The sequence below is a fragment of the Oncorhynchus nerka genome, linkage group LG2 (genome assembly GCF_034236695.1).
Source record: "Oncorhynchus nerka isolate Pitt River linkage group LG2, Oner_Uvic_2.0, whole genome shotgun sequence".
Classification (NCBI taxonomy): Eukaryota; Metazoa; Chordata; class Actinopteri; order Salmoniformes; family Salmonidae; genus Oncorhynchus; species Oncorhynchus nerka.
This window is the reverse complement of record NC_088397.1, coordinates 86018933-86043852: the sequence shown is the minus strand read 5'-3', so window position 1 is coordinate 86043852 and position 24920 is coordinate 86018933. Positions and strand designations below refer to the sequence as shown.

At 38.0% G+C, this 24920-nt stretch overlaps 1 protein-coding gene across 2 annotated transcripts in view; it reads left to right on the top strand.

The window, feature by feature from the left end:
- The first annotated feature begins 4094 nt into the window (after positions 1 to 4094).
- Positions 4095 to 24920, top strand: part of LOC115144076 (eyes absent homolog 2-like) — a 73218-nt gene continuing 52392 nt past the window's right edge. For both annotated transcript variants that reach the window (XM_065004125.1, XM_065004122.1), the window contains exon 1: positions 4095 to 4535. The gene's annotated coding sequence lies outside the window, so the exon portion shown is untranslated. The remainder of the gene's footprint in view (positions 4536 to 24920) is intronic.

Sequence of the window (24920 nt, the reverse complement as noted above, 5' to 3'; positions counted from 1 at the left end):
TCCATCTGTTTTTCCCTGTTTACATTCTCCTCTCCCCCTATCCTCCTCCTGGAATTTTCAGTATGCCCATTAGAAAAACGTTTTGAGGCTGAATTTATTGTTTAACACACATTTTACTTTATGTAGCAAAGTATTTGAATAGGTTTTCTGAGGGAGTAAGGACATCATCAGGGCCATTAAGCCATGTGACATTGCAACAGCGAGCCACCCAAGCTCTTCAGAGGAAGAAGATACAATAGTCGCTTTAATTTCCCCGCCGACATTCCTAACGAAGAATGCAAATGAATCAGAAGCAGACAAAGTCCATGTGTGGGTCACGGTACATCCCAGAGTCCTAGGTAATGGGACTTTTCCATATCCCCGCCCCAACCACTTCTCTCTGCTCTCTCCTCGGTGTTGTTTTCAGTTCCACAACAGAGTACTAATATAGGAAACTCACACATTTGTCGGAGGGCTATTGAAATTCATCACGAACGCATCAAAAGCAATGCTGAATTGGGAGAATGTACACATGGTTATACTCTAACTGGAGGAAATTAAGTCCTGTATTCCTTGTTTTGTGTCTATACATGGGAATTAGCATGTATGAGAAACTCTTGCCTGCGTTCCCTCCTGCTGGTTAACTTCGTCGTTCTCGAGGTGTCAAAGTGGTGTCAGAGAGAGCTTCCTGTTTCCTCTTTTGCCAGGCCTGCCGTTCGCAGGTTCCCAGCGACAGACTTCCTCATATTACAGGATATACATCCAGACTGGTGAGGACTCGACTCCGACACGACTCCTAGACAACCGCCTGCCTTTGTGCCCCAATTCTGGCATGGTTTAAGGTTCTGTCTTTTGTGCCTGGACATGTAATATAAAATATATACTTATTAAACGGGTTCGGAGAATCTGCAATCTGATTATCTGAAATGGGGATCCAGGACATTGACAGTTCCCTGTTAATCGCACTACATATGGAAGTAGAGCCAGCTATCAAAATGTACCTTGTCCCCAAGCTCGAATTACAGAGAGAGAGCCAGCTGGTGGGCAAGATTACATCAAAATATCAATAAGCCAACTCTGAGCCCTGAGCAAAACAAAAAACATGGCAGACAATTTCTCTCGCCTCTCCATCACCAGTAGTAACCACAACCTTCAAAGAATGTCTGCCTAACTTTATATTGTCCAGAACAACACAAAGCAAATTGAAACATGGTGGCAGCAGTGAGTTTAATTTTCTCATGATTATGTCTATGATATAGCCTAATATATACTGTAAAATGTCAAATAAACACTGTCTCAAATAGCTGCCTGTCCCTTTTAATAGCTGGGCATCGGCACACATTTCAACAAATAAACACTGTCTCAAATAGCTGCCTGTCCCTTTTAATAGCTGGGCATCGGCATACATTTCAACAAATAAACACTGTCTCAAATAGCTGCCTGTCCTTTTTAATAGCTGGGCATCGGCACACATTTCAACAAATAAACACTGTCTCAAATAGCTGCCTGTCCCTTTTAATAGCTGGGCATCGGCACACATTTCAACAAATAAACGGCGGGACAAAATTCATTGTTTACGAGGTTACCATGAACACAGCTCTGATATTCCCATGGTCATGTGCATAAAACAATTAAATAAGAATTCTGTCTTCATTGCCATGGTGCGACAAAAATGATAACACATCAAATTCAAGCTAGCAGTGATCAGATTCGCAGAGCAAAATTTGGGCGAGGCAGCAGCCTGGCATTTTGGAATTGATCCAAAACTAGTGAGTTAAGTGAAAAAGTGAAAAAGTCAAACGTTGTCTGAGGTGGATCAGAAGAGGGCGACACTGCAAGGTGGGGTGGGGGGGTAAGGAAGGAAGTAGACGCCTGGCTCAGAAAGAAGCCTGTCTCACAAGCAGTCACTTAGGTCCCCCGACTGCTGGGGGGCACACTAACCAATGTTTAATATATATTACTATTGAGAGTAAGAACAGTAAAATACACCAGGTGCAATATCAACATTTGGTTGGGCATCAGCAGTTTTTCTCTTGTTATGTCAGTTACCGACAGCCACTAAATTAGCCATGTCAGCTAACAATTTTTAGTCTAGACTTGTAGTATCATGGTCGAATACCAACCGGCTCAACCTCCAGGGGGCCCACATTGATTTAGTTAGTAATTCTCACTCAGATATCATATTAACATGGCATAAGTCATGGTAAAAATTTATAGAATTGCAGTAGATTTGCTTTAAAACTTCAAAAATGTCACTCCGCCCCATGGCAAAATTATTATAGAATTGCAGTAAATGTGCTTTAAAATGTCAACATTTTCTCTACGCCCCATATGGCAAAATGTGTAGAATAGCAGGAAATGAACTTAAAACTACTTTGTTTCCTCTCCGCTATCAAGGGGGTACCACTAAAATGTGTTGCCGCAAGGTGGGGGGCCCCTCACACACATCAAGTAGAGCCCTGATTGAAGCAAATAAATGCCCAGGCTATTGATTGAATTTTTACATTATACAATATTGGTTGAGAAATATTTAGTTGAGACTTTCCATATACAAATGTTTACATTCAGTCAATATGTTATTATTTTCTTTAAAACTTAATGAAACATTTGGAAGGTATGTTTTTTCAAGAATCAATGACTGTATAAATCAAGAAATATATGTCCCAATTAATCTTGGATTGCCCATTTAACCACAGTCAAGATATAGCTAGCTATGTTATTTTGTTTACAGTGCATACCAAAGCTTATTGACAGTGGGGATAGTGTATTTGTGTCATTTCAAATAAGACACATTTAGTTAGGGTTTCATAAACCGTTAACAAATAACATTAATAGCGTAAAGCATTATTTGTAGTATTTTTTATTTTTAAACATTAGGGTATATAATAACATGATTTGTTTATGAGGTGTTATATTGCCTTACAAGTACATTGTTATATGCAGTTACAGAGCATTATTAAACTGCAACGGTCACACTTTGAATGAAATATATCTTCAAAAGGCCTAATGACGCCTCCATAAGGTAACAAATCATTTGTTAATGAACATACACAGGATGGTATGATGGGTAGGCCTCGATTTAGATGCACTACTGTTCCACTGGAGGTCATAAGGTGAATGCACCAATTTGTAAGTCGCTCTGGATAAGAGCGTCTGCTAAATGACTTAAATGTAAATGTTAAATGTAGTGCGTTGCAAATTGTGGCGTAACCCTTTTGCCACCCTATAATGACATTAACAAATGATTCTTGAAGCATTTAGGTAGGCTTTATAATGGGTTTATGAAGGCTTAATTAAGCCTTTAATATGCTTTATGCTTTAATATGCTTTAAGCAGTGCGGCTTGTTTGGGTTGTGTATCGCGGAGGACGCATGACTTTCAACCTTCGTCTCTCCGGAGCCCGTACGGGAGTTGTAGCGACGAGACAAGATAGTAGCTACTAAACAATTTGACACCACGAAATTTGGGAGAAAAAGGGGGTAAAATTCTAAACAAAAAAACAAAAACAACAACAACAACAAAATATATGTATATGCTTTATATTAAAGTGTGACTGTACCTCACATTTCTGTAGGAAGGTAAATAATGTTATATTCTATAAGGCGCTATGAAAGACACGTTTATAAGGCAATAAGGTATTAAAGTGCTTCAAGTTGTTATTTTAATGCATGGACATGTATAAACCAATTATTGTGAACACACACTATAGTGGGCCTAAGATATATCACAATATGCACACATTAAGGACCTTTAGAAACCAGTCAATGCCCTAGGGTCATTAGAATAAATGATTAATCCACACATAATGTCAACACCATAACAGACTCCCAGAGAAGCCCTAAGCGTGTGAGATTCTCGTCGTCTTTGTGTAAACAACGGTCGAGAGAGGCATTCTTTACCAAACAAAGATACAAAGGTGAGATAAAGCGATAGAGGAAGAGCTCAACTCCGCCTGAGCTATTTTGTTAACTGAAGAATATAGAGAACCAATTGAAAGCAACTCCTGCGTAATGGCACAAGCACAGGCGCGCGCGGGATCACACTCACTCACTCACACACACACACACACACACACTCACACACACACACTGTAGAGCACTCGGCTCGCGGGTATTGAGAAAACCCTCAGGAGGAGGAACCAACATTTTTTCATTTACCCTTATCATCACTTCCTTACCAGCGCCAAAGCAAACACGCGCTCCTGAAGGTGTATGAAACACTTATCAAGAAACGGGTTCAATGTTTCGGATGAAAACGCAGCCTTAGATTCGCTGGAAAGCTGTCATTTCGGTTTATTAGACCGTAGTAGACGAACGATTCAAGAAATCCAAACTAAGTGCGCACACATTTCTAAAATCTGCAGTCATCATCACTTTGAAGAAGAATAAATAGGCATCCACAGTGAGTAAAGACTTATCGTGCTTTGAGTTTGACTATTGAACGTTCCAGTTTCATCTGTAGAAACGTTTTGCTATAGAGATTTCAACACGCTACGCCATATGGAGAGAGAACAGTGTTGAACAACTACCGGATTCTTTTTCTCGACCTAAATCATGGTAAGTGGATTCATATGAGTATGAATATCATATTGCTTTTCAAAAGTATTATTGCCTGTTCAGAAAAATGAATAGCCTATGTTCATTCTGTGTGCAGTAATCGATTTTTTTGAGCACTTGAATTATCTTTATAGGTTATAGGATACAATTCTACAGAAAAAGTTCAACTAAAGTTAAATTAGGCCAGTATTGTTTTTCAAGCAGTAGTTTTCCAGAGCGGGGCAATACATATAACAATGATGATACTCATAATATTTGTTGGTTTTGGGCCTAAACCAACTCATCGGCTCTGTTAAACATCTAGCCGTTTCAACTGACCGACTATGTAGGCCACTTCAGTTCCCACAAAACTTCATTTTGAACATTATTGGTAAAATTGCATAGTATTTTTAGCATCTTTCTTTAGTAAATATCACCAATATCCATTTGACTTCATCACTCAGGCTAGCCTAATGCCTACTCTCTTGAAAAGTGAATTCACAGCATATAAATGGGACAGTGACTGATGTTTCTTATCAGAAGTTTCCTTATGGGACAGTGACTGATGTTTCTTATCAGAAGTTTCCTTATGGGACAGTGACTGATGTTTCTTATCAGAAGTGTCCTTTCCTCCGTGTATTTACATTTAAAAATATATATTACTAGAAGTTTGCATTGCAGTAAACTACTATGCATATAATGAAGGAGCCTGTGAGACAAATATATTTCAATTCTATTTCCAATCAGAATGTACAGTACAGTAAGCTACTTTCCTTATTTGGAATTTTTTTGAAATACATTACACTGCAGGTTAAAGCTCACACAACACCTACTTGACAGTATAGCTCATAGAGTAGACCTAGACCTATATTTGTTATATCATTTCAACAACAATTTAAATGAGTTCTGATCGCTATAATTATATAATTGTTGTATATTATAGGCTAGTGCAGGGATGGGCAACTTTGATGGCCACAAAAATTCGGAACTATAAAAATAAATGAATAAAGAGAGTCACACACTCCGTATATAAACTCCCAGTCATTTATTGGGTAAATCACCAACGTTTCGGCATCACTGTGCCTTCAGAAAATCGGAACTCATCACGAGGGGCCGCAGTGGCTCGCGGGTCTGTGTACCCACATCCATACCCACTCATGCAGTCTGAGCCCTAGCCTTTTAGCTAAGCAAGTTTGCTGGAATTCTACACGTTGTGCCAATGGGTCTGAGAGAAGATTTAGCAATTGTATATCTCATTTTATGCAATTCTACTCATTTTGAAAAGGGTGGAGAGAAAAATTAGCAGTTTTACATCTAATTCCTTGCAATTCTATACATTTTGCCATGTTGGAGAGAGAAATGGTTGTCTTTTTTTAATATGATATCTGGGTGCGAGTGACTAACAAATTAATGGGGGCCCCTGGCGGTAATTTAACCATGATTACTACAAGTTTAGATAGCAGGCTAAACTAATTTACCAATCACAAAATGGTTATCTGACATGGCTTCGAGTGACTGTCAGTGACTGACATAAGAAGAGAAAAACTGATGAAATTGCAGATTGTGTATTCCACTATTCTAACACTCAACAGTAAGTTGAGACCCCGATTGAGTAAAATCCATTTTTTAAACAGCATAACCTTTTTACTCCATGGCAGCGTTACAGTCCAAGGACTGACTGGGTGTGACTTGTCTATCTACTGATTTGTAAATCTAAGTTTTTCATGTTTTATTTACGCCAAATCACTGTGTGTGTGTGTGTGTGTGTGTGTGTGTGTGTGTGTGTGTGTGTGTGTGTGTGTGTTGGGAGTAAATGGTCTGTCTCTATACTAACGTTGTGTTGGGGGAGTATACCATTCGGTCCTACTTCTTTAAAGCTCTTTATTTTCCTTGGTGGTAGTTGAATCCTTTCAACACTTGTGCTTGGCCTAAGTACTGAAGAATACAGCTAATCACGGAGGCCTTTTTCTTGCCAGGAAACTAATTAAGTAATTTCAGGGAACCACACTAAGGATTTCTCCAAAGACAGGTATTCATGTTTCTCAAGGACCCCTTCATAGCTCCGATCTAAAATGGCCCTCTGTGTTTTGGTAGCCATTCCAATCACCTTTAAACACTCGTAGATCACGACAGCTTCGTTCAGAAGCGTTCAGTCTGGATCTCTCCTTCTTGCTCGGACCACAAAAAAATAACAAAAGCATTTTTTTGTGTCTGAGAAATGCAGACAAGAGTTCCATTGACATTTTGCTCCACACCTAATACTGTATGGAATAAACGTTCAGTCATCACTTGCACATGGATATTAATTTACTTGAATTGTTGAGGTGATCAAATATTACAATACATACATTTCCATAAGACTTTTATTATATGATACATTTATTGATCATATATCTATTGACCTTTATATATTTAATTCATATATTAACATTTAATGTACTTTTAATACACTTTATTGGTCGATCGCACAGACAGTCCAACCAAAAATACCCAACCGCTCTGAAAGACACACAGTCCAACCAAAAATACCCAACTGCTCTGAAAGACACACAGTCCAACCAAAAATACCCAACCGCTCTGAAAGACACAGTCCAACCAAAAATACCCAACCGCTCTGAAAGGCACACAGTCCAACCAAAAATACCCAACCGCTCTGAAAGACACACAGTCCAACCAAAAATACCCGACCGCTCTGAAAGACACACAGTCCAACCAATAATACCCAACCGCTCTGAAAAACACACAGTCCAACAAAAATACCCAACCGCTCTGAAAGACACACAGTCCAACCAAAAATACCCAACCCCTCTGAAAGACACACAAAGTCCAACCAAAAATACCCAACACCTCTGAAAGACACACAAAGTCCAACCAAAAATACCCAACCCCTCTGAAAGACACACAAAGTCCAACCAAAAATACCCAACCCCTCTGAAAGACACATACAGTCCAACCAAAAATACCCAACCCCTCTGAAAGACACATACAGTCCAACCAAAAATACCCAACCCCTCTGAAAGACACAGACAGTCCAACCAAAAATACCCAACCGCTCTGAAAGACACACAGTCCAACCAATAATACCCAACCCCTCTGAAAGACACACAAAGTCCAACCAAAAATACCCAACCCCTCTGAAAGACACACAAAGTCCAACCAAAAATACCCAACCCCTCTGAAAGACACATACAGTCCAACCAAAAATACCCAACCCCTCTGAAAGACACAGACAGTCCAACCAAAAATACCCAACCCCTCTGAAAGACACATACAGTCCAACCAAAAATACCCAACCCCTCTGAAAGACACACACAGTCCAACCAAAAATATGCCTTTTGATTTTAACCCAACCCCTCTGAAAGACACAAATAGAGGTTTTTGGAGAGGTGCGGGGGGCTGCCACACTGGGCAGCTGTTGTGGGGGGTTATAAGTGTCCTGCTTACGGGCACAACAGCATCTAGGTTTTGAAACCAGCAACTCTTAGGTTGCCAGCTCATTTACCAACAGGTTTTTCACGTCGGACCCGGGCTCCGACCTGGCAATCCTCCAGGTTCTGGCTTTGCCTCTCTAACCGCGAGGCTACCGGCCGACTGTGATAGTACAGTACTTAACTTATTCAGTTAACTGAAGATAGTATCATTCAGTTATATTGGCTGAAATTGTACTCAATGATGCCCTCCTTCCTATAGGCCTACAGGGCATGTGGTTTAGACCCAGGAAGAGTATTCATTTCATATCTATCAAATATAATTGTTTTGAGCAAATCCATCTCTGTTTGTGTTTATTTTCCATGAAACTGCATTGGCAGCTAGATTACATCCCACCATTTTGTATTTCAGAAAACAACCAAGTATTCATCTAATGAAATAGGACTCACATATGAACTCTTTTTCCCAATTGTCTCCAAATATTCTCTATCCAAGTCAATTATCTGAAATATACTTGTGGAGCAAACACTGCATCAACCACAGAGTTGTTTTATCGAAGCAAAAGACTGAATATAAATCATCAGAAACCTGATCTCTATCTGAATTTATACCCCCACAAATAACATTTGGGGAATTAAAAAAAGTGGACCACAAACCGAAGGCAGTTTGTGCTGGGGGGTTTGATTTAACACGGTGTTTCGTATCTTAATAACATTAGGCCCCATTTTTAGAACAGCCTTCTGCTTCGCGGAACCCTCTCCCTTCATGGTTCCTATTACTTGAGTCTAATAAATCGTGAATAAGCAGGAGCCTAAAGTCCTGGATCGAGGAGAATTCCCCATCCTGTACTGTGAGGCACCCCCTCTTAAGAAAACACAAATTAAATCCAAACTCCTCTATAGCCAAAGGTTTGTGGAATGATAAATATTTTCATAGGAAGCTCTGCTCTTCCTGACTTTATCTTAGCAATGGATCCACTCCTGAAAATATAATGGATCCACTCCTGATGAATACAAAGAAACAACTCCTGATAAATGCAATGGATCCACTCCTGATAAATATAATGGATCCACTCCTGATAAATAAAATGAATCCACTCCTGATAAATATAATGGATCCACTCCTGATAAATATAATGGATCCACTCCTGATAAATATAATGGATCCACTCCTGATGAATATAATGGATCCACTCCTGATAAATATAATGGATCCACTCCTGATAAATAAAATGAATCCACTCCTGATAAATAAAATGAATCCACTCCTGATAAATATAATGGATCCACTCCTGATAAATATAATGGATCCACTCCTGATAAATATAATGGATCCACTCCTGATAAATATAATGGATCCACTCCTGATAAATATAATGGATCCACTCCTGATAAATATAATGGATCCACTCCGATAAATATAATGGATCCACTCTGATGAATATAATGGATCCACTCCTGATAAATATAATGGATCCACTCCTGATGAATATAATGGATCCACTCACTGATAAATATAATGGATCCACTCCTGATAAATAAAATGAATCCACTCCTGATAAATAAAATGAATCCACTCCTGATAAATATAATGGATCCACTCCTGATAAATATAATGGATCCACTCCTGATAAATATAATGGATCCACTCCTGATAAATAAAATGAATCCACTCCTGATGAATATAATGGATCCACTCCTGATAAATATAATGGATCCACTCCTGATGAATATAATGGATCCACTCCTGATAAATAAAATGAATCCACTCCTGATAAATAAAATGAATCCACTCTGATAAATATAATGGATCCACTCCTGATGAATATAATGGATCCACTCTGATAAATATAATGGATCCACTCCTGATAAATAAAATGAATCCACCTGATGAATATAATGGATCCACTCCTGATAAATATAATGGATCCACTCGATGAATATAATGGATCCACTCTGATAAATATAATGGATCCACTCTGATAAATAAAATGAATCCACTCCTGATAAATAAAATGAATCCACTCTGATAAATATAATGGATCCACTCCTGATAAATATAATGGATCCACTCTGATAAATATAATGGATCCACTCTGATAAATATAATGGATCCACTCTGATAAATATAATGGATCCACTCCTGATAAATATAATGGATCCACTCCTGATAAATATAATGGATCCACTCCTGATAAATATAATGGATCCACTCCTGATAAATAAATGGATCCACTCTGATAAATATAATGGATGCACTCTGATAAATATAATGGATCCACTCTGATAAATATAATGGATCCACTCTGATAAATATAATGGATCCACTCTGATAAATATAATGGATCCACTCCTGATAAATATAATGGATCCACTCCTGATAAATATAATGGATCCACTCTGATAAATATAATGGATGCACTTGATAAATATAATGGATCCACTCCTGATAAATATAATGGATCCACTCCTGATAAATATAATGGATACACTCTGATAAATATAATGGATCCACTCCTGATAAATATAATGGATCCACTCTGATAAATATAATGGATCCACTCTGATAAATATAATGGATACACTCCTGATAAATATAATGGATCCACTCCTGATAAATATAATGGATGCACTCCTGAAGAATATAATGGATCCACTCCTGATGAATATAATGGATGCACTCCTGATAAATATAATGGATCCACTCCTGATAAATATAATGGATGCACTCCTGATAAATATAATGGATCCACTCTGATAAATATAATGGATCCACTCCTGATAAATATAATGGATGCACTCTGATAAATATAATGGATCCACTCCTGATGAATATAATGGATGCACTCCTGATAAATATAATGGATCCACTCTGATAAATATAATGGATGCACTCTGATAAATATAATGGATCCACTCCTGATAAATATAATGGATCCACTCTGATAAATATAATGGATCCACTCCTGATAAATATAATGGATCCACTCCTGATAAATATAATGGATCCACTCCTGATAAATATAATGGATCCACTCTGATGAATATAATGGATCCACTCTGATAAATATAATGGATCCACTCCTGATAAATATAATGGATCCAATCCTGATGAATATAATGGATCCACTCCTGATAAATATAATGGATCCACTCCTGATAAATATAATGGATCCACTCTGATAAATATAATGGATCCACTCTGATAAATATAATGGATCCAATCCTGATAAATATAATGGATCCACTCTGATAAATGCAGTGGATCCACTGATAAATATAATGGATCCACTCTGATAAATATAATGGATCCACTGATGAATATAATGGATCCACTCTGATAAATATAATGGATCCACTCTGATAAATATAATGGATCCACTCCTGATAAATATAATGGATCCACTCCTGATAAATATAATGGATCCAATCCTGATAAATATAATGGATCCACTCTGATAAATATAGTGGATCCACTCCTGATAAATATAATGGATCCACTCTGATAAATATAATGGATGCACCCCTGATAAATATAATGGATCCACTCCTGATAAATATAATGGATCCACTCTGATAAATATAATGGATCCACTCTGATAAATATAATGGATCCACTTCTGATAAATATAATGGATCCACTCCTGATAAATATAATGGATCCACTCCTGATGAAAATAATGGATGCACTCTGATAAATATAATGGATCCACTCTGATAAATATAATGGATCCACTCCTGATAAATATAATGGATCCACTCTGATGAAAATAATGGATGCACTCTGATAAATATAATGGATCCACTCCTGATGAATATAATGGATCCACTCCTGATAAATATAATGGATCCACTCCTGATAAATATAATGGATCCACTCCTGATAAATATAATGGATCCACTCTGATAAATATAATGGATCCACTCTGATAAATATAATGGATGCACGCCTGATAAATATAATGGATCCACTCCTGATAAATATAATGGATCCACTCTGATAAATATAATGGATCCACTCTGATAAATATAATGGATCCACTCCTGATAAATATAATGGATCCACTCCTGATAAATATAATGGATCCACTCCTGATAAATATAATGGATCCACTCTGATAAATATAATGGATCCACTCCTGATGAATATAATGGATCCACTCTGATAAATATAATGGATCCACTCCTGATAAATATAATGGATCCACTCTGATAAATATAATGGATCCACTCCTGATAAATATAATGGATCCACTCCTGATAAATATAATGGATCCACTCTGATAAATATAATGGATCCACTCTGATAAATATAATGGATCCACTCCTGATAAATATAATGGATCCACTCCTGATGAAATAATGGATCCACTCCTGATGAATATAATGGATCCACTCCTGATAAATATAATGGATCCACTCCTGATAAATATAATGGATCCACTCTGATAAATATAATGGATCCACTCTGATAAATATAATGGATCCACTCTGATGAATATAATGGATCCACTCCTGATAAATATAATGGATCCACTCCTGATAAATATAATGGATCCACTCTGATAAATATAATGGATCCACTCCTGATAAATATAATGGATCCACTCTGATAAATATAATGGATCCACTCCTGATAAATATAATGGATCCACTCTGATAAATATAATGGATCCACTCCTGATAATATAATGGATCCACCACTGATGAATCCCACTCCTGATAAATATAATGGATCCACTCCTGATAAATATAATGGATCCACTCTGATAAATATAATGGATCCACTCCTGATAAAATAATGGATCCACTCTGATGAATATAATGGATCCACTCTGATAAATAATGGATCCATGATGAATGCAGTGGATCCACTCCTGATAAATATAATGGATCCACTCTGATGAAATATGCATGGATCCACTCTGATAAATATAATGGATCCACTCTGATGAATGCAATGGATCCACTCCTGATAAATATAATGGATCCACTCTGATAAATATAATGGATCCACTCCTGATAAATATAATGGATCCACTCTGATAAATATAATGGATCCAATCTGATAAATATAATGGATCCACTCCTGATAAATATAATGGATCCACTCTGATAAATATAATGGATCCACTCTGATAAATATAATGGATCCACTCTGATAAATATAATGGATCCACTCCTGATAAATATAATGGATCCACTCCTGATAAATATAATGGATGCACTCCTGATGAAAATAATGGATCCACTCCTGATGAATATAATGGATCCACTCCTGATGAAAATAATGGATCCACTCCTGATGAATGCAGTGGATCCACTCCTGATAAATATAATGGATCCACTCCTGATGAATGCAGTGGATCCACTCCTGATAAATATAATGGATCCACTCCTGATGAATGCAGTGGATCCACTCCTGATAAATATAATGGATCCACTCCTGATAAATATAATGGATCCACTCCTGATAAATATAATGGATCCACTCCTGATGAATATAATGGATCCACTCCTGATAAATATAATGGATCCACTCCTGATGAAAATAATGGATCCACTCCTGATGAATATAATGGATCCACTCCTGATAAATATAATGGATCCACTCCTGATAAATATAATGGATCCACTCCTGATAAATATAATGGATCCACTCCACTCCCGATAAATATAATGGATCCACTCCTGATAAATATAATGGATCCACTAAATATAATGGATCCACTGATAAATATAATGGATCCACTCCTGATAAATATAATGGATCCACTCCTGATAAATATAATGGATCCACTCCTGATAAATATAATGGATCCACTCCTGATAAATATAATGGATCCACTCCTGATAAATATAATGGATCCACTCCTGATAAATATAATGGATCCACTCCTGATAAATATAATGGATCCACTCCTGATAAATATAATGGATCCACTCCCTCTGATAAATATAATGGATCCACTCCTGATAAATATAATGGATCCACTCCTGATAAATATAATGGATCCACTCTGATAAAATAATGGATCCACTCTGATGAATATAATGGATCCACTCGATAAATATAATGGATCCACTCTGATAAATATAATGGATCCACTCCTGATAAATATAATGGATCCACTCTGGATCCAAATAAATAATGGATCCACTCTGATAAATATAATGGATCCACTCCTGATAAATATAATGGATCCACTCCTAAATATAATGGATCCAATCCTGATAAATATAATGGATCCACTCCCTGATAAATATAATGGATCCACTCCTGATAAATATAATGGATCCACTCTGATAAATATAATGGATCCACTCCTGATAAATATAATGGATCCACTCCTGATAAATATAATGGATCCACTCCTGATAAATATAATGGATCCACTCCCACTCCTGATAAATATAATGGATCCACTCCTGATAAATATAATGGATCCACTCTGATAAATATAATGGATCCACTCTGATAAATATAATGGATCCACTCCTGATAAATATAATGGATCCACTCCTGATAAATATAATGGATCCACTCCTGATAAATATAATGGATCCACTCCTGATAAATATAATGGATCCACTCCTGATAAATATAATGGATCCACTCCTGATAAATATAATGGATCCACTCCTGATAAATATAATGGATCCACTCCTGATAAATATAATGGATCCACTCCTGATAAATATAATGGATCCACTCCTGATAAATATAATGGATCCACTCCTGATAAATATAATGGATCCACTCCTGATAAATATAATGGATCCACTCCACTCTGATAAATATAATGGATCCACTCCTGATAAATATAATGGATCCACTCCTGATAAAATAATGGATCCACTCCTGATAAATATAATGGATCCACTCCTGATAAATATAATGGATCCACTCCTGATAAATATAATGGATCCACTCCTGATAAATATAATGGATCCACTCCTGATAAATATAATGGATCCACTCCTGATAAATATAATGGATCCACTCCTGATAAATATAATGGATCCACTCCTGATAAATATAATGGATCCACTCCTGATAAATATAATGGATCCACTCCTGATAAATATAATGGATCCACTCCTGATAAATATAATGGATCCACTCTGATAAATATAATGGATCCACTCTGATAAATATAATGGATCCACTCTGATAAATATAATGGATCCACCTGATAAACATAAGTGGATCCACTCCTGATAAATATAATGGATCCACTCCTGATAAATATAATGGATCCACTCCTGATAAATATAATGGATCCACTGATAAATATAATGGATCCACTCCTGATAAATATAATGGATCCACTCTGATAAATATAATGGATCCACTCCTGATAAATATAATGGATCCACTCTGATAAATATAATGGATCCACTCTGATAAATATAATGGATCCACTCCTGATAAATATAATGGATCCACTCCTGATAAATATAATGGATCCACTCCTGATAAATATAATGGATCCACTCCTGATAAATATAATGGATCCACTCCTGATAAATATAATGGATCCACTCCTGATAAATATAATGGATCCACTCCTGATAAATATAATGGATCCACTCTGATAAATATAATGGATCCACTCCTGATAAATATAATGGATCCACTCCTGATAAATATAATGGATCCACTCCTGATAAATATAATGGATCCACTCCTGATAAATATAATGGATCCACTCCTGATAAATATAATCCACTCCTGATAAATATAATGGATCCACTCCTGATAAATATAATGGATCCACTCCTGATAAATATAATGGATCCACTCCTGATAAATATAATGGATCCACTCCTGATAAATATAATGGATCCACTCCTGATAAATATAATGGATCCACTCCTGATAAATATAATGGATCCACTCCTGATAAATATAGTGGATCCACTCTGATAAATATAATGGATCCACTCCTGATAAATATAATGGATCCACTAAATATAATGGATCTGATAAATATAATGGATCCACTCCTGATAAATATAATGGATCCACTCCTGATAAATATAATGGATCCACTCCTGATAAATATAATGGATCCACTCCTGATAAATATAATGGATCCACTCTGATAAATATAATGGATCCACTCCTGATAAATATAATGGATCCACTCCTGATAAATATAATGGATCCACTCCTGATAAATATAATGGATCCACTCTGATAAATGATCCAAAAATATAATGGATCCACTCCTGATAAATATAATGGATCCACTCCTGATAAATATAATGGATCCACTCCAGTGATAAATATAATGGATCCACTCCTGATAAATATAATGGATCCACTCCTGATAAATATAATGGATCCACTCCTGATAAATATAATGGATCCACTCCTGATAAATATAATGGATCCACTCCGATAAATATAATGGATCCACTCCTGATAAATATAATGGATCCACTCCTAAATATAATGGATCCACTCCTGATAAATATAATGGATCCACTCTGATAAATATAATGGATCCACTCCTGATAAATATAATGGATCCACTCCTGATAAATATAATGGATCCACTCTGATAAATATAATGGATCCACTCCTGATAAATATAATGGATCCACTCTGATAAATATAATGGATCCACTCTGATAAATATAATGGATCCACTCCTGATAAATATAATGGATCCACTCCTGATAAATATAATGGATCCACTCCTGATAAATATAATGGATCCACTCCTGATAAATATAATGGATCCACTCCTGATAAATATAATGGATCCACTCCTGATAAATATAATGGATCCACTCCTGATAAATATAATGGATCCACTACTGATAAATATAATGGATCCACTCCTGATAAATGCAGTGGATCCACTCCTGATAAATATAATGGATCCACTCCTGATAAATATAATGGATCCACTCCTGATAAATATAATGGATCCACTCCTGATAAATATAATGGATCCACTCCTGATAAATATAATGGATCCACTCCTGATGAATATAATGGATCCACTCTGATAAATATAATGGATCCACTCCTGATAAATATAATGGATCCACTCTGATAAATATAATGGATCCACTCCTGATAAATATAATGGATCCACTCCTGATAAATATAATGGATCCACTCCTGATAAATATAATGGATCCACTCCTGATAAATATAATGGATCCACTCCTGATAAATATAATGGATCCACTCCTGATAAATATAATGGATCCACTCCTGATAAATATAATGGATCCACTCCTGATAAATATAATGGATCCACTCCTGATAAATATAATGGATCCACTCCTGATAAATATAATGGATCCACTCTGATAAATATAATGGATCCACTCCTGATAAATATAATGGATCCACTCCTAATAAATATAATGGATCCACTCCTGATAAATATAATGGATCCACTCCTGATAAATATAATGGATCCACTCTGATAAATATAATGGATCCACTCCTGATAAATATAATGGATCCACTCCTGATAAATATAATGGATCCACTCCTGATAAATATAATGGATCCACTCCTGATAAATATGATAAATAAATATAATGGATCCACTCCTGATAAATATAATGGATCCACTCCTGATAAATATAATGGATCCACTCCTGATAAATATAATGGATCCACTCCTGATAAATATAATGGATCCACTCCTGATAAATATAATGGATCCACTCCTGATAAATATAATGGATCCACTCCTGATAAATATAATGGATCCACTCCTGATAAATATAATGGATCCACTCCTGATAAATATAATGGATCCACTCCTGATAAATATAATGGATGCACTCCTGATAAATATAATGGATCCACTCCTGATAAATATAATGGATCCACTCCTGATAAATATAATGGATCCACTCCTGATAAATATAATGGATCCACTCCACTGATAAATATAATGGATCCACTCCTGATAAATATAATGGATCCACTCCTGATAAATATAATGGATCCACTCCCTGATAAATATAATGGATCCACTCCTGATAAATATAATGGATCCACTCCTAAATAAATATAATGGATCCACTCCTGATAAATATAATGGATCCACTCCTGATAAATATAATGGATCCACTCCTGATAAATATAATGGATCCACTCCTGATAAATATAATGGATCCACTCCTGATAAATATAATGGATCCACTCCTGATAAATATAATGGATCCACTCCTGATAAATATAATGGATCCACTCCTGATAAATATAATGGATCCACTCCCACTGATAAATATAATGGATCCACTCCTGATAAATATAATGGATCCACTAAATATAATGGATCCACTGATAATATAATGGATCCACTGATAAATATAATGGATCCACTCTGATAAATATAATGGATCCACTCCTGATAAATATAATGGATCCACTCCTGATAAATATAATGGATCCACTCCTGATAAATATAATGGATCCATAAATATAATGGATCCACCTGATAAATATAATGGATCCACTCCTGATAAATATAATGGATCCACTCCTGATAAATATAATGGATCCACTCCTGATAAATATAATGGATCCACTCCTGATAAATATAATGGATCCACTCCTGATAAATATAATGGATCCACTCCTGATAAATATAATGGATCCACTCCTGATAAATATAATGGATCCACTCCTGATAAATATAATGGATCCACTCCAATAAATATAATGGATAAAATATAATGGATCCACTCCTGATGAATATAATGGATCCACTCCTGATAAATATAATGGATCCACTCATGATAAATATAATGGATCCACTCCTGATAAATATAATGGATCCACTCCTGATAATGGATCCACTCCTGATAAATATAATGGATCCACTCCTGATAAATATAATGGATCCACTCCTGATAAATATAATGGATCCACTCCTGATGAATATAATGGATCCACTCCTGATAAATATAATGGATCCACTCCTGATAAATATAATGGATCCACTCCTGATAAATATAATGGATCCACTCCTGATAAATATAATGGATCCACTCCTGATAAATATAATGGATCCACTCCTGATAAATATAATGGATCCACTCCTGATAAATATAAAAATTTGGGACTGTCTAAAGCAGCACATGCGGATATCTTGAATAAGTCAAAATAATGTGTTTTGAAAGGGACTTATGAACTGCAATTTAACAGATTTTGTACTTATCTGATATGCATTTATAAGGATGCTGCTTTATTTTCAGATTCAATCTGTCAACCAGAATAGAGTTTTATCTTCTATTAGTTTTTCTTTATCATGTCCCTTGCAATGCGCTGACACTGTTTCAGCATAGTTCTCAATAATCTAATGATAATTGAATTAAGGGTAGCATCACTTGTTTGGGTTGGTAACCTGCAACCCAGATGTCTTAAAAGTGTATTAAGTAGTTCATCATGGTTTTGTGTTCTATTTACTGGGAACAGCTAATGGCCATGAAAGCAGATATGTTTAGGTCACATTCAATTGTCAATTTATTGGGGATTTTTAAAATGATTTTAAAACATGAGGCTAGTTTAATGCAACTCAGTCAAATAATTGAAATGAACTGGACTGAACTGTGTGTAAACTGTCCACCAGCATAACGCCTCTGGGTTTCAGCCTTCGGTCCTCCGGGTTTCAGCCTTCGGTCCTCCGGGTTTCAGCCTTCGGTCCTCCGGGTTTCAGCCTTCGATCCATAGGCTGCAACCAAAGAAGTCAGACCACAGTTTCCGTCTGCTGGGACACTTGTTTTAGATTTCACAATGAATAATTAAAACAAGAATAGCTTAAAAAAAGATATATATATGTTTTTGTTTCTTGGGTTTTAAATATAACTATTTCAATCTTAATGAGCAAATAAAATAGAAATGTATACAACAAACTAAGTGTTCTCCTTTAAAATACCTCTCAGAAACTTCACTCTTTTGATTTAAAACCTTAGTAACATTTTACTTAAAAAAATTATAACACCCGGTGATGCATTTATAATGTGTTATAAAACTTATCATAAGCATTTACGATTCCCTTATAATATGTTACTATAATCTCATAGTTATCAAAACATCATACCTCGGGTGTCTCACCGTGTCTCTGCAGCTACCCTTTACCCAATAAACCCTACAATTATCATTTAATTCAGGCTTTAGAGAGAGAGAGGCGAACACAATACAGGCAGACTGTAATCCGTGATTGCCAAGATCAATGGGTCTATTGTGTGGGATGAATATGGGTAGTGTGAGGAGGGGAACACTGAGTGAATATGGGGAGTGTGAGGAGGGGAACACTGAGTGAATATGGAGAGTGTGAGGAGGGGAACACTGAGTGAATATGGGGAGTGTGAGGAGGGGAACACTGAGTGAATATGGAGAGTGTGAGGAGGGGAACACTGAGTGAATATGGGGAGTGTGAGGAGGGGAACACTGAGTGAATATGGAGAGTGTGAGGAGGGGAACACTGAGTGAATATGGAGAGTGTGAGGAGGGGAACACTGAGTGAATATGGGGAGTGTGAGGAGGGGAACACTGAGTGAATATGGAGAGTGTGAGGAGGGGAACTCTGAGTGAATATGGAGAGTGTGAGGAGGGGAACACTGAGTGAATATGGGGAGTGTGAGGAGGGGAACACTGAGTGAATATGGGGAGTGTGAGGAGGGGAACACTGAGTGAATATGGGGAGTGTGAGGAGGGGAACACTGAGTGAATATGGGGAGTGTGAGGAGGGGAACACTGAGTGAATATGGGGAGTGTGAGGAGGGGAACACTGAGTGAATATGGGGAGTGTGAGGAGGGGAACACTGAGTGAATATGGGGAGTGTAAGGAGGGGAACACTGAGAATATGGGGAAAGGAGTGGAACACTGAGTGAATATGGGGAGTGTGAGGAGGGGAACACTGAGTGAATATGGGGAGTGTGAGGAGGGGAACACTGAGTGAATATGGGGAGTGTGAGGAGGGGAACACTGAGTGAATATGGGGAGTGTAAGGAGGGGAACACTGAGTGAATATGGGGAGTGGAAGGAGTGGAACACTGAGTGAATATGGGGAGTGTGAGGAGGGGAACACTGAGTGAATATGTGGAGTGTGAGGAGGGGAACTCTGAGTGAATATGGGGAGTGTGAGGAGTGGAACACTGAGTGAATATGGGGAGTGTAAGGAGGGGAACACTGAGTGAATATGGGGAGTGTGAGGAGGGGAACACTGAGTGAATATGGGGAGTGTAAGGAGTGGAACACTGAGTGAATATGGGGAGTGTGAGGAGGGGAACACTGAGTGAATATGGGGAGTGTGAGGCGGGAAAACTCTGATTGAATATGTGGAGTGTGAGGAGGGAACACTGAGTGAATATGGGGAGTGTAAGGAGGGGAACACTGAGTGAATATTCTGAAATGAAGAAAGGGAGATTTGAGGGAGATGGTGGGTCTCATTGGCTCTGCTTGACCAGTTTGTGAAGAGGCTTCGGGTAACACTATCCACCTACACACACACACACACACACACACACACACACACACACACACACACACACACACACACAGACACATACAATTCTTTTAAACCCTAGGGAGCACCCTGGGAGGCCTGCGGCGTTCCAACTCTCAAGTGTGTGTGTCCTCTCCCAGCTAAACCCCTGGTCTGTCAGCAGACAACAGCTGTCCCTCTGGCTATCGCCACACTCTTTATTTCATTTAGAGCTGCACACATGGAGGCATTCACACACGACCAAACATACACACACACACACACACACACACACACACACACACACACACAAAAAAACCATGCTGTTGCGTTCAACCAGCTCCCACTGCTATTGTGTAGCTAGGTACTGTACCTTTACTATTTCACAATTTCCAATAGAATGAAGCTCCGGAATTGAGGATATTCACAAATTCTACTCTGCATCATACATTTTGACCTAGTTAACATACAGTATTATATACAATAGTATATATGATTAGTTTATATAGCTGTCATTGACACCTAGCTAACATACAATGTTATATACAATAGTATACATGATTTGTTCATATAGCTGTCATTGACACCTAGCTAACATAACATATTCAATACAATATTATACATGATTAGTTCAAATAGCTGTCGTTGACATCTGTGTTATTACATTGAGTTTCAATGGACTGTTTACCATGGGATTTGGCACATTCAGATTTTAAAATGAAACTAATGAATTTTCCCCAATTAGCAGTTACTATGAGCAGTTACAATGTGCAGTTACTATGAGCAGTTACAATGTGCAGTTACTATGATGAGTTACTATGAGCAGTTACAATGCGCAGTTACTATGAGCAGTTACTATGAGCAGTTACAATGTGCAGTTACTATGATCAGTTACTATGGGCAGTTACTATGTGCAGTTACTATGATCAGTTACAATGTGCAGTTACTCCTAATGCTACTCCTAATGTGGTCATGTTCTGCCACGTCAAAGAAACTACAGGTAGATCATTCAGCCAGGCACTAATGCTGACATGTCTTTGGGTAATGGCTGTATGCTTCGTACCAGTGTGTGTGTGTGTGTGTGTGTGTGTGTGCTGGGTAGCTCTGGACAGCTGCTACCAACTAGGGCGGGCGTTGTCATCAACTGTGTAGATGGAGGGGAAAGGGTGGATGGCAGAACTTTTTGTCCAAATGACTAACAAAGAGACCGGCTCAGTGTGTGTGTGTGTGTGCGTGTGTGTGTGTTTGTGTACCTACGTGCCTGCCTGCTTCCCTGCTTTTAAGCATGCATATATGCCTGACTGTATTTGTGTGCCTGTGTGTGTGTGACCACCACTCCCCTCCCGTCCCTTTCCATCAGTAGACCAGATGTTTTACCTGGGAGCAGACCACCATCTGACTGGGGTCACCCACAGCTTTGGCCCATACCCGTTTTAAGGAGGCTTCCGGGAGGTCTGCAAGCTGTCCCTCTCCCTGACCCTTTCCTGGGGCACTGATTCTGGGCAAGAGAGGCTCTGATGGTAGGGGGGGCTGTTTTAGAATGGGGTACATTAGGGGTAGGTTGATTGCAAGAGAGAGAAGGAGAGACAGACACCAAGAGAGCCATGGTAGCGTGATTGAATGAAAGGGGGCTCGATTACAGGGGGTAAGGGGGGTGCAGCTGGCATAAAAGCAGGTTTGTTGCTCAGACTCCGTCAAGTGGAAAAGAAAAGGCCACCAAGTCTCTCAGCTAGTGTTACACATGCACGCACGCTCATGCACACACACACACACACACACACACACACACACACACACACACACACACACACACACACACACACACACCAAGTAGCAACAGGTACTAGAGGGAGGAACTGTGAGAAAATTGCCATTTTCTCTTTTCATTTGATTGTTACATTGGATTTAATTGGTTAATTTGTTGTTTTTAATTAACAACGGAGCAGAGCCTAATTGCAGCTTGTTTTAACTGAGTAACATTAATCGATGGGTTCATTACTTGAACTATTTCTAGATTATTCCACTAAACACTTTCAATATTATTGGTGCGTTTCATGTTCTTTGTGAGTCTAGATATATGCTTCACTTAGGAATCTTTGGCTTTGTTTACACAGGCAGTCCAATTCTGATATTTTCCAACTAACTGGTCTTTTGACCAATCAGATCAGCTCTTTGGCCAATAATTGTGCAAAAGAGAGCATCCTGTCTAAACGCAGCCTTGGATTCCTCACACATTTAGCCTGCCTTGTCATGCTCCGCCCAGCTGTATATGTGGTCATGTAGAGCGGGTTTGCCAAAACAGGAGATGATCCTGAGCCATATGGATGGATGCCTATATGTGTTTTTTGATTGGTGTATTCAGTCCCTGAGCTTGTCCTGATCATATCAATCAACAAACACATGAATCAATAAAAACCAGGACATTACTGACATTAAGACACTTTCATCTTTCTGAATGTATTCACCCACACCAAAAAATAACGCCTGTCTCAAAGCAGACTTACTAATTACACTGGCTAAGATTCCCTGGCCACTTTTTTGAAGAATGTTCACTTCTTGATCAACCAAGTTGTAATAGTAAAATAATGTCAATGACTTCTTAACAACTCACCTGGGGGGGAAAATTACAATGATTCAGGTTATTTTGAATTGAATCCTAGGAACAGGGATTAGGACTGGGGAAACTAGGAGAACTAGGAGAAACTAGGAGAAAGTTTTTCCTAGCTACAGCTCTAGGATCAGCTTCCCCTCCTCAAATCCTAACCTGAACCGTTGGTAGGGGAAATAAAACTGACCCAAGGTCAGTATCTAGGGGCTACCTCCTCCACTCCCAACTTTAGGGGGGCTCGTGTTCTCTCAGTGTGTGTGTGTGTGTCCAGTGTTTTAGTGTTAATGAAATCCCTGGGCTCTGAGGTCATCCCTGTGTAGGAGTCCTTGCTCTCAGGAGCCCATTACTGGACTGTAATCAACCTCTCACATCTGCTCCCAGTCTCTGTCACACACACACACACACACACACACACACACACACACACACACACACACACACACACACACACAGTGTGGCAGCCAGCCTTATTTACGAGCCATGCGGTTCAAAGGCTGCAGACAGGGTGAAGCCGCAGGCTCTGTGTGGGGACAGGCCCAGTGAGCGTGTGTGTGTGTGTGTGTGTGTGTGTGTGTGTGTGTGTGTGTGTGTGTGTGTGTGTGTGTGTGTGTGTGTGTGTGTGTGTGTGTGTGTGTGTGTGTGTGTGCGTGCGTGCGAGCGAGTGCGTGTGTGTGAGTGAGTGCGTCTGTGTGTGTGTGTCCACAGAATTTAAACTTGAGTGTCCATGTGGAAAGTTGCCTTGTGTGGACAATAACGGTGGTATTCTCTTCTATTCTAGTCTCTATGTGGTTTGGCTATGCAGAGGTTGAGGGGATTGTTGGTTTATGACAGAGTTTTATGTGGTGTTTCAATGACAATACAGTGACTTGACTGTCCACTTTGTAAACTCTCTGTGGT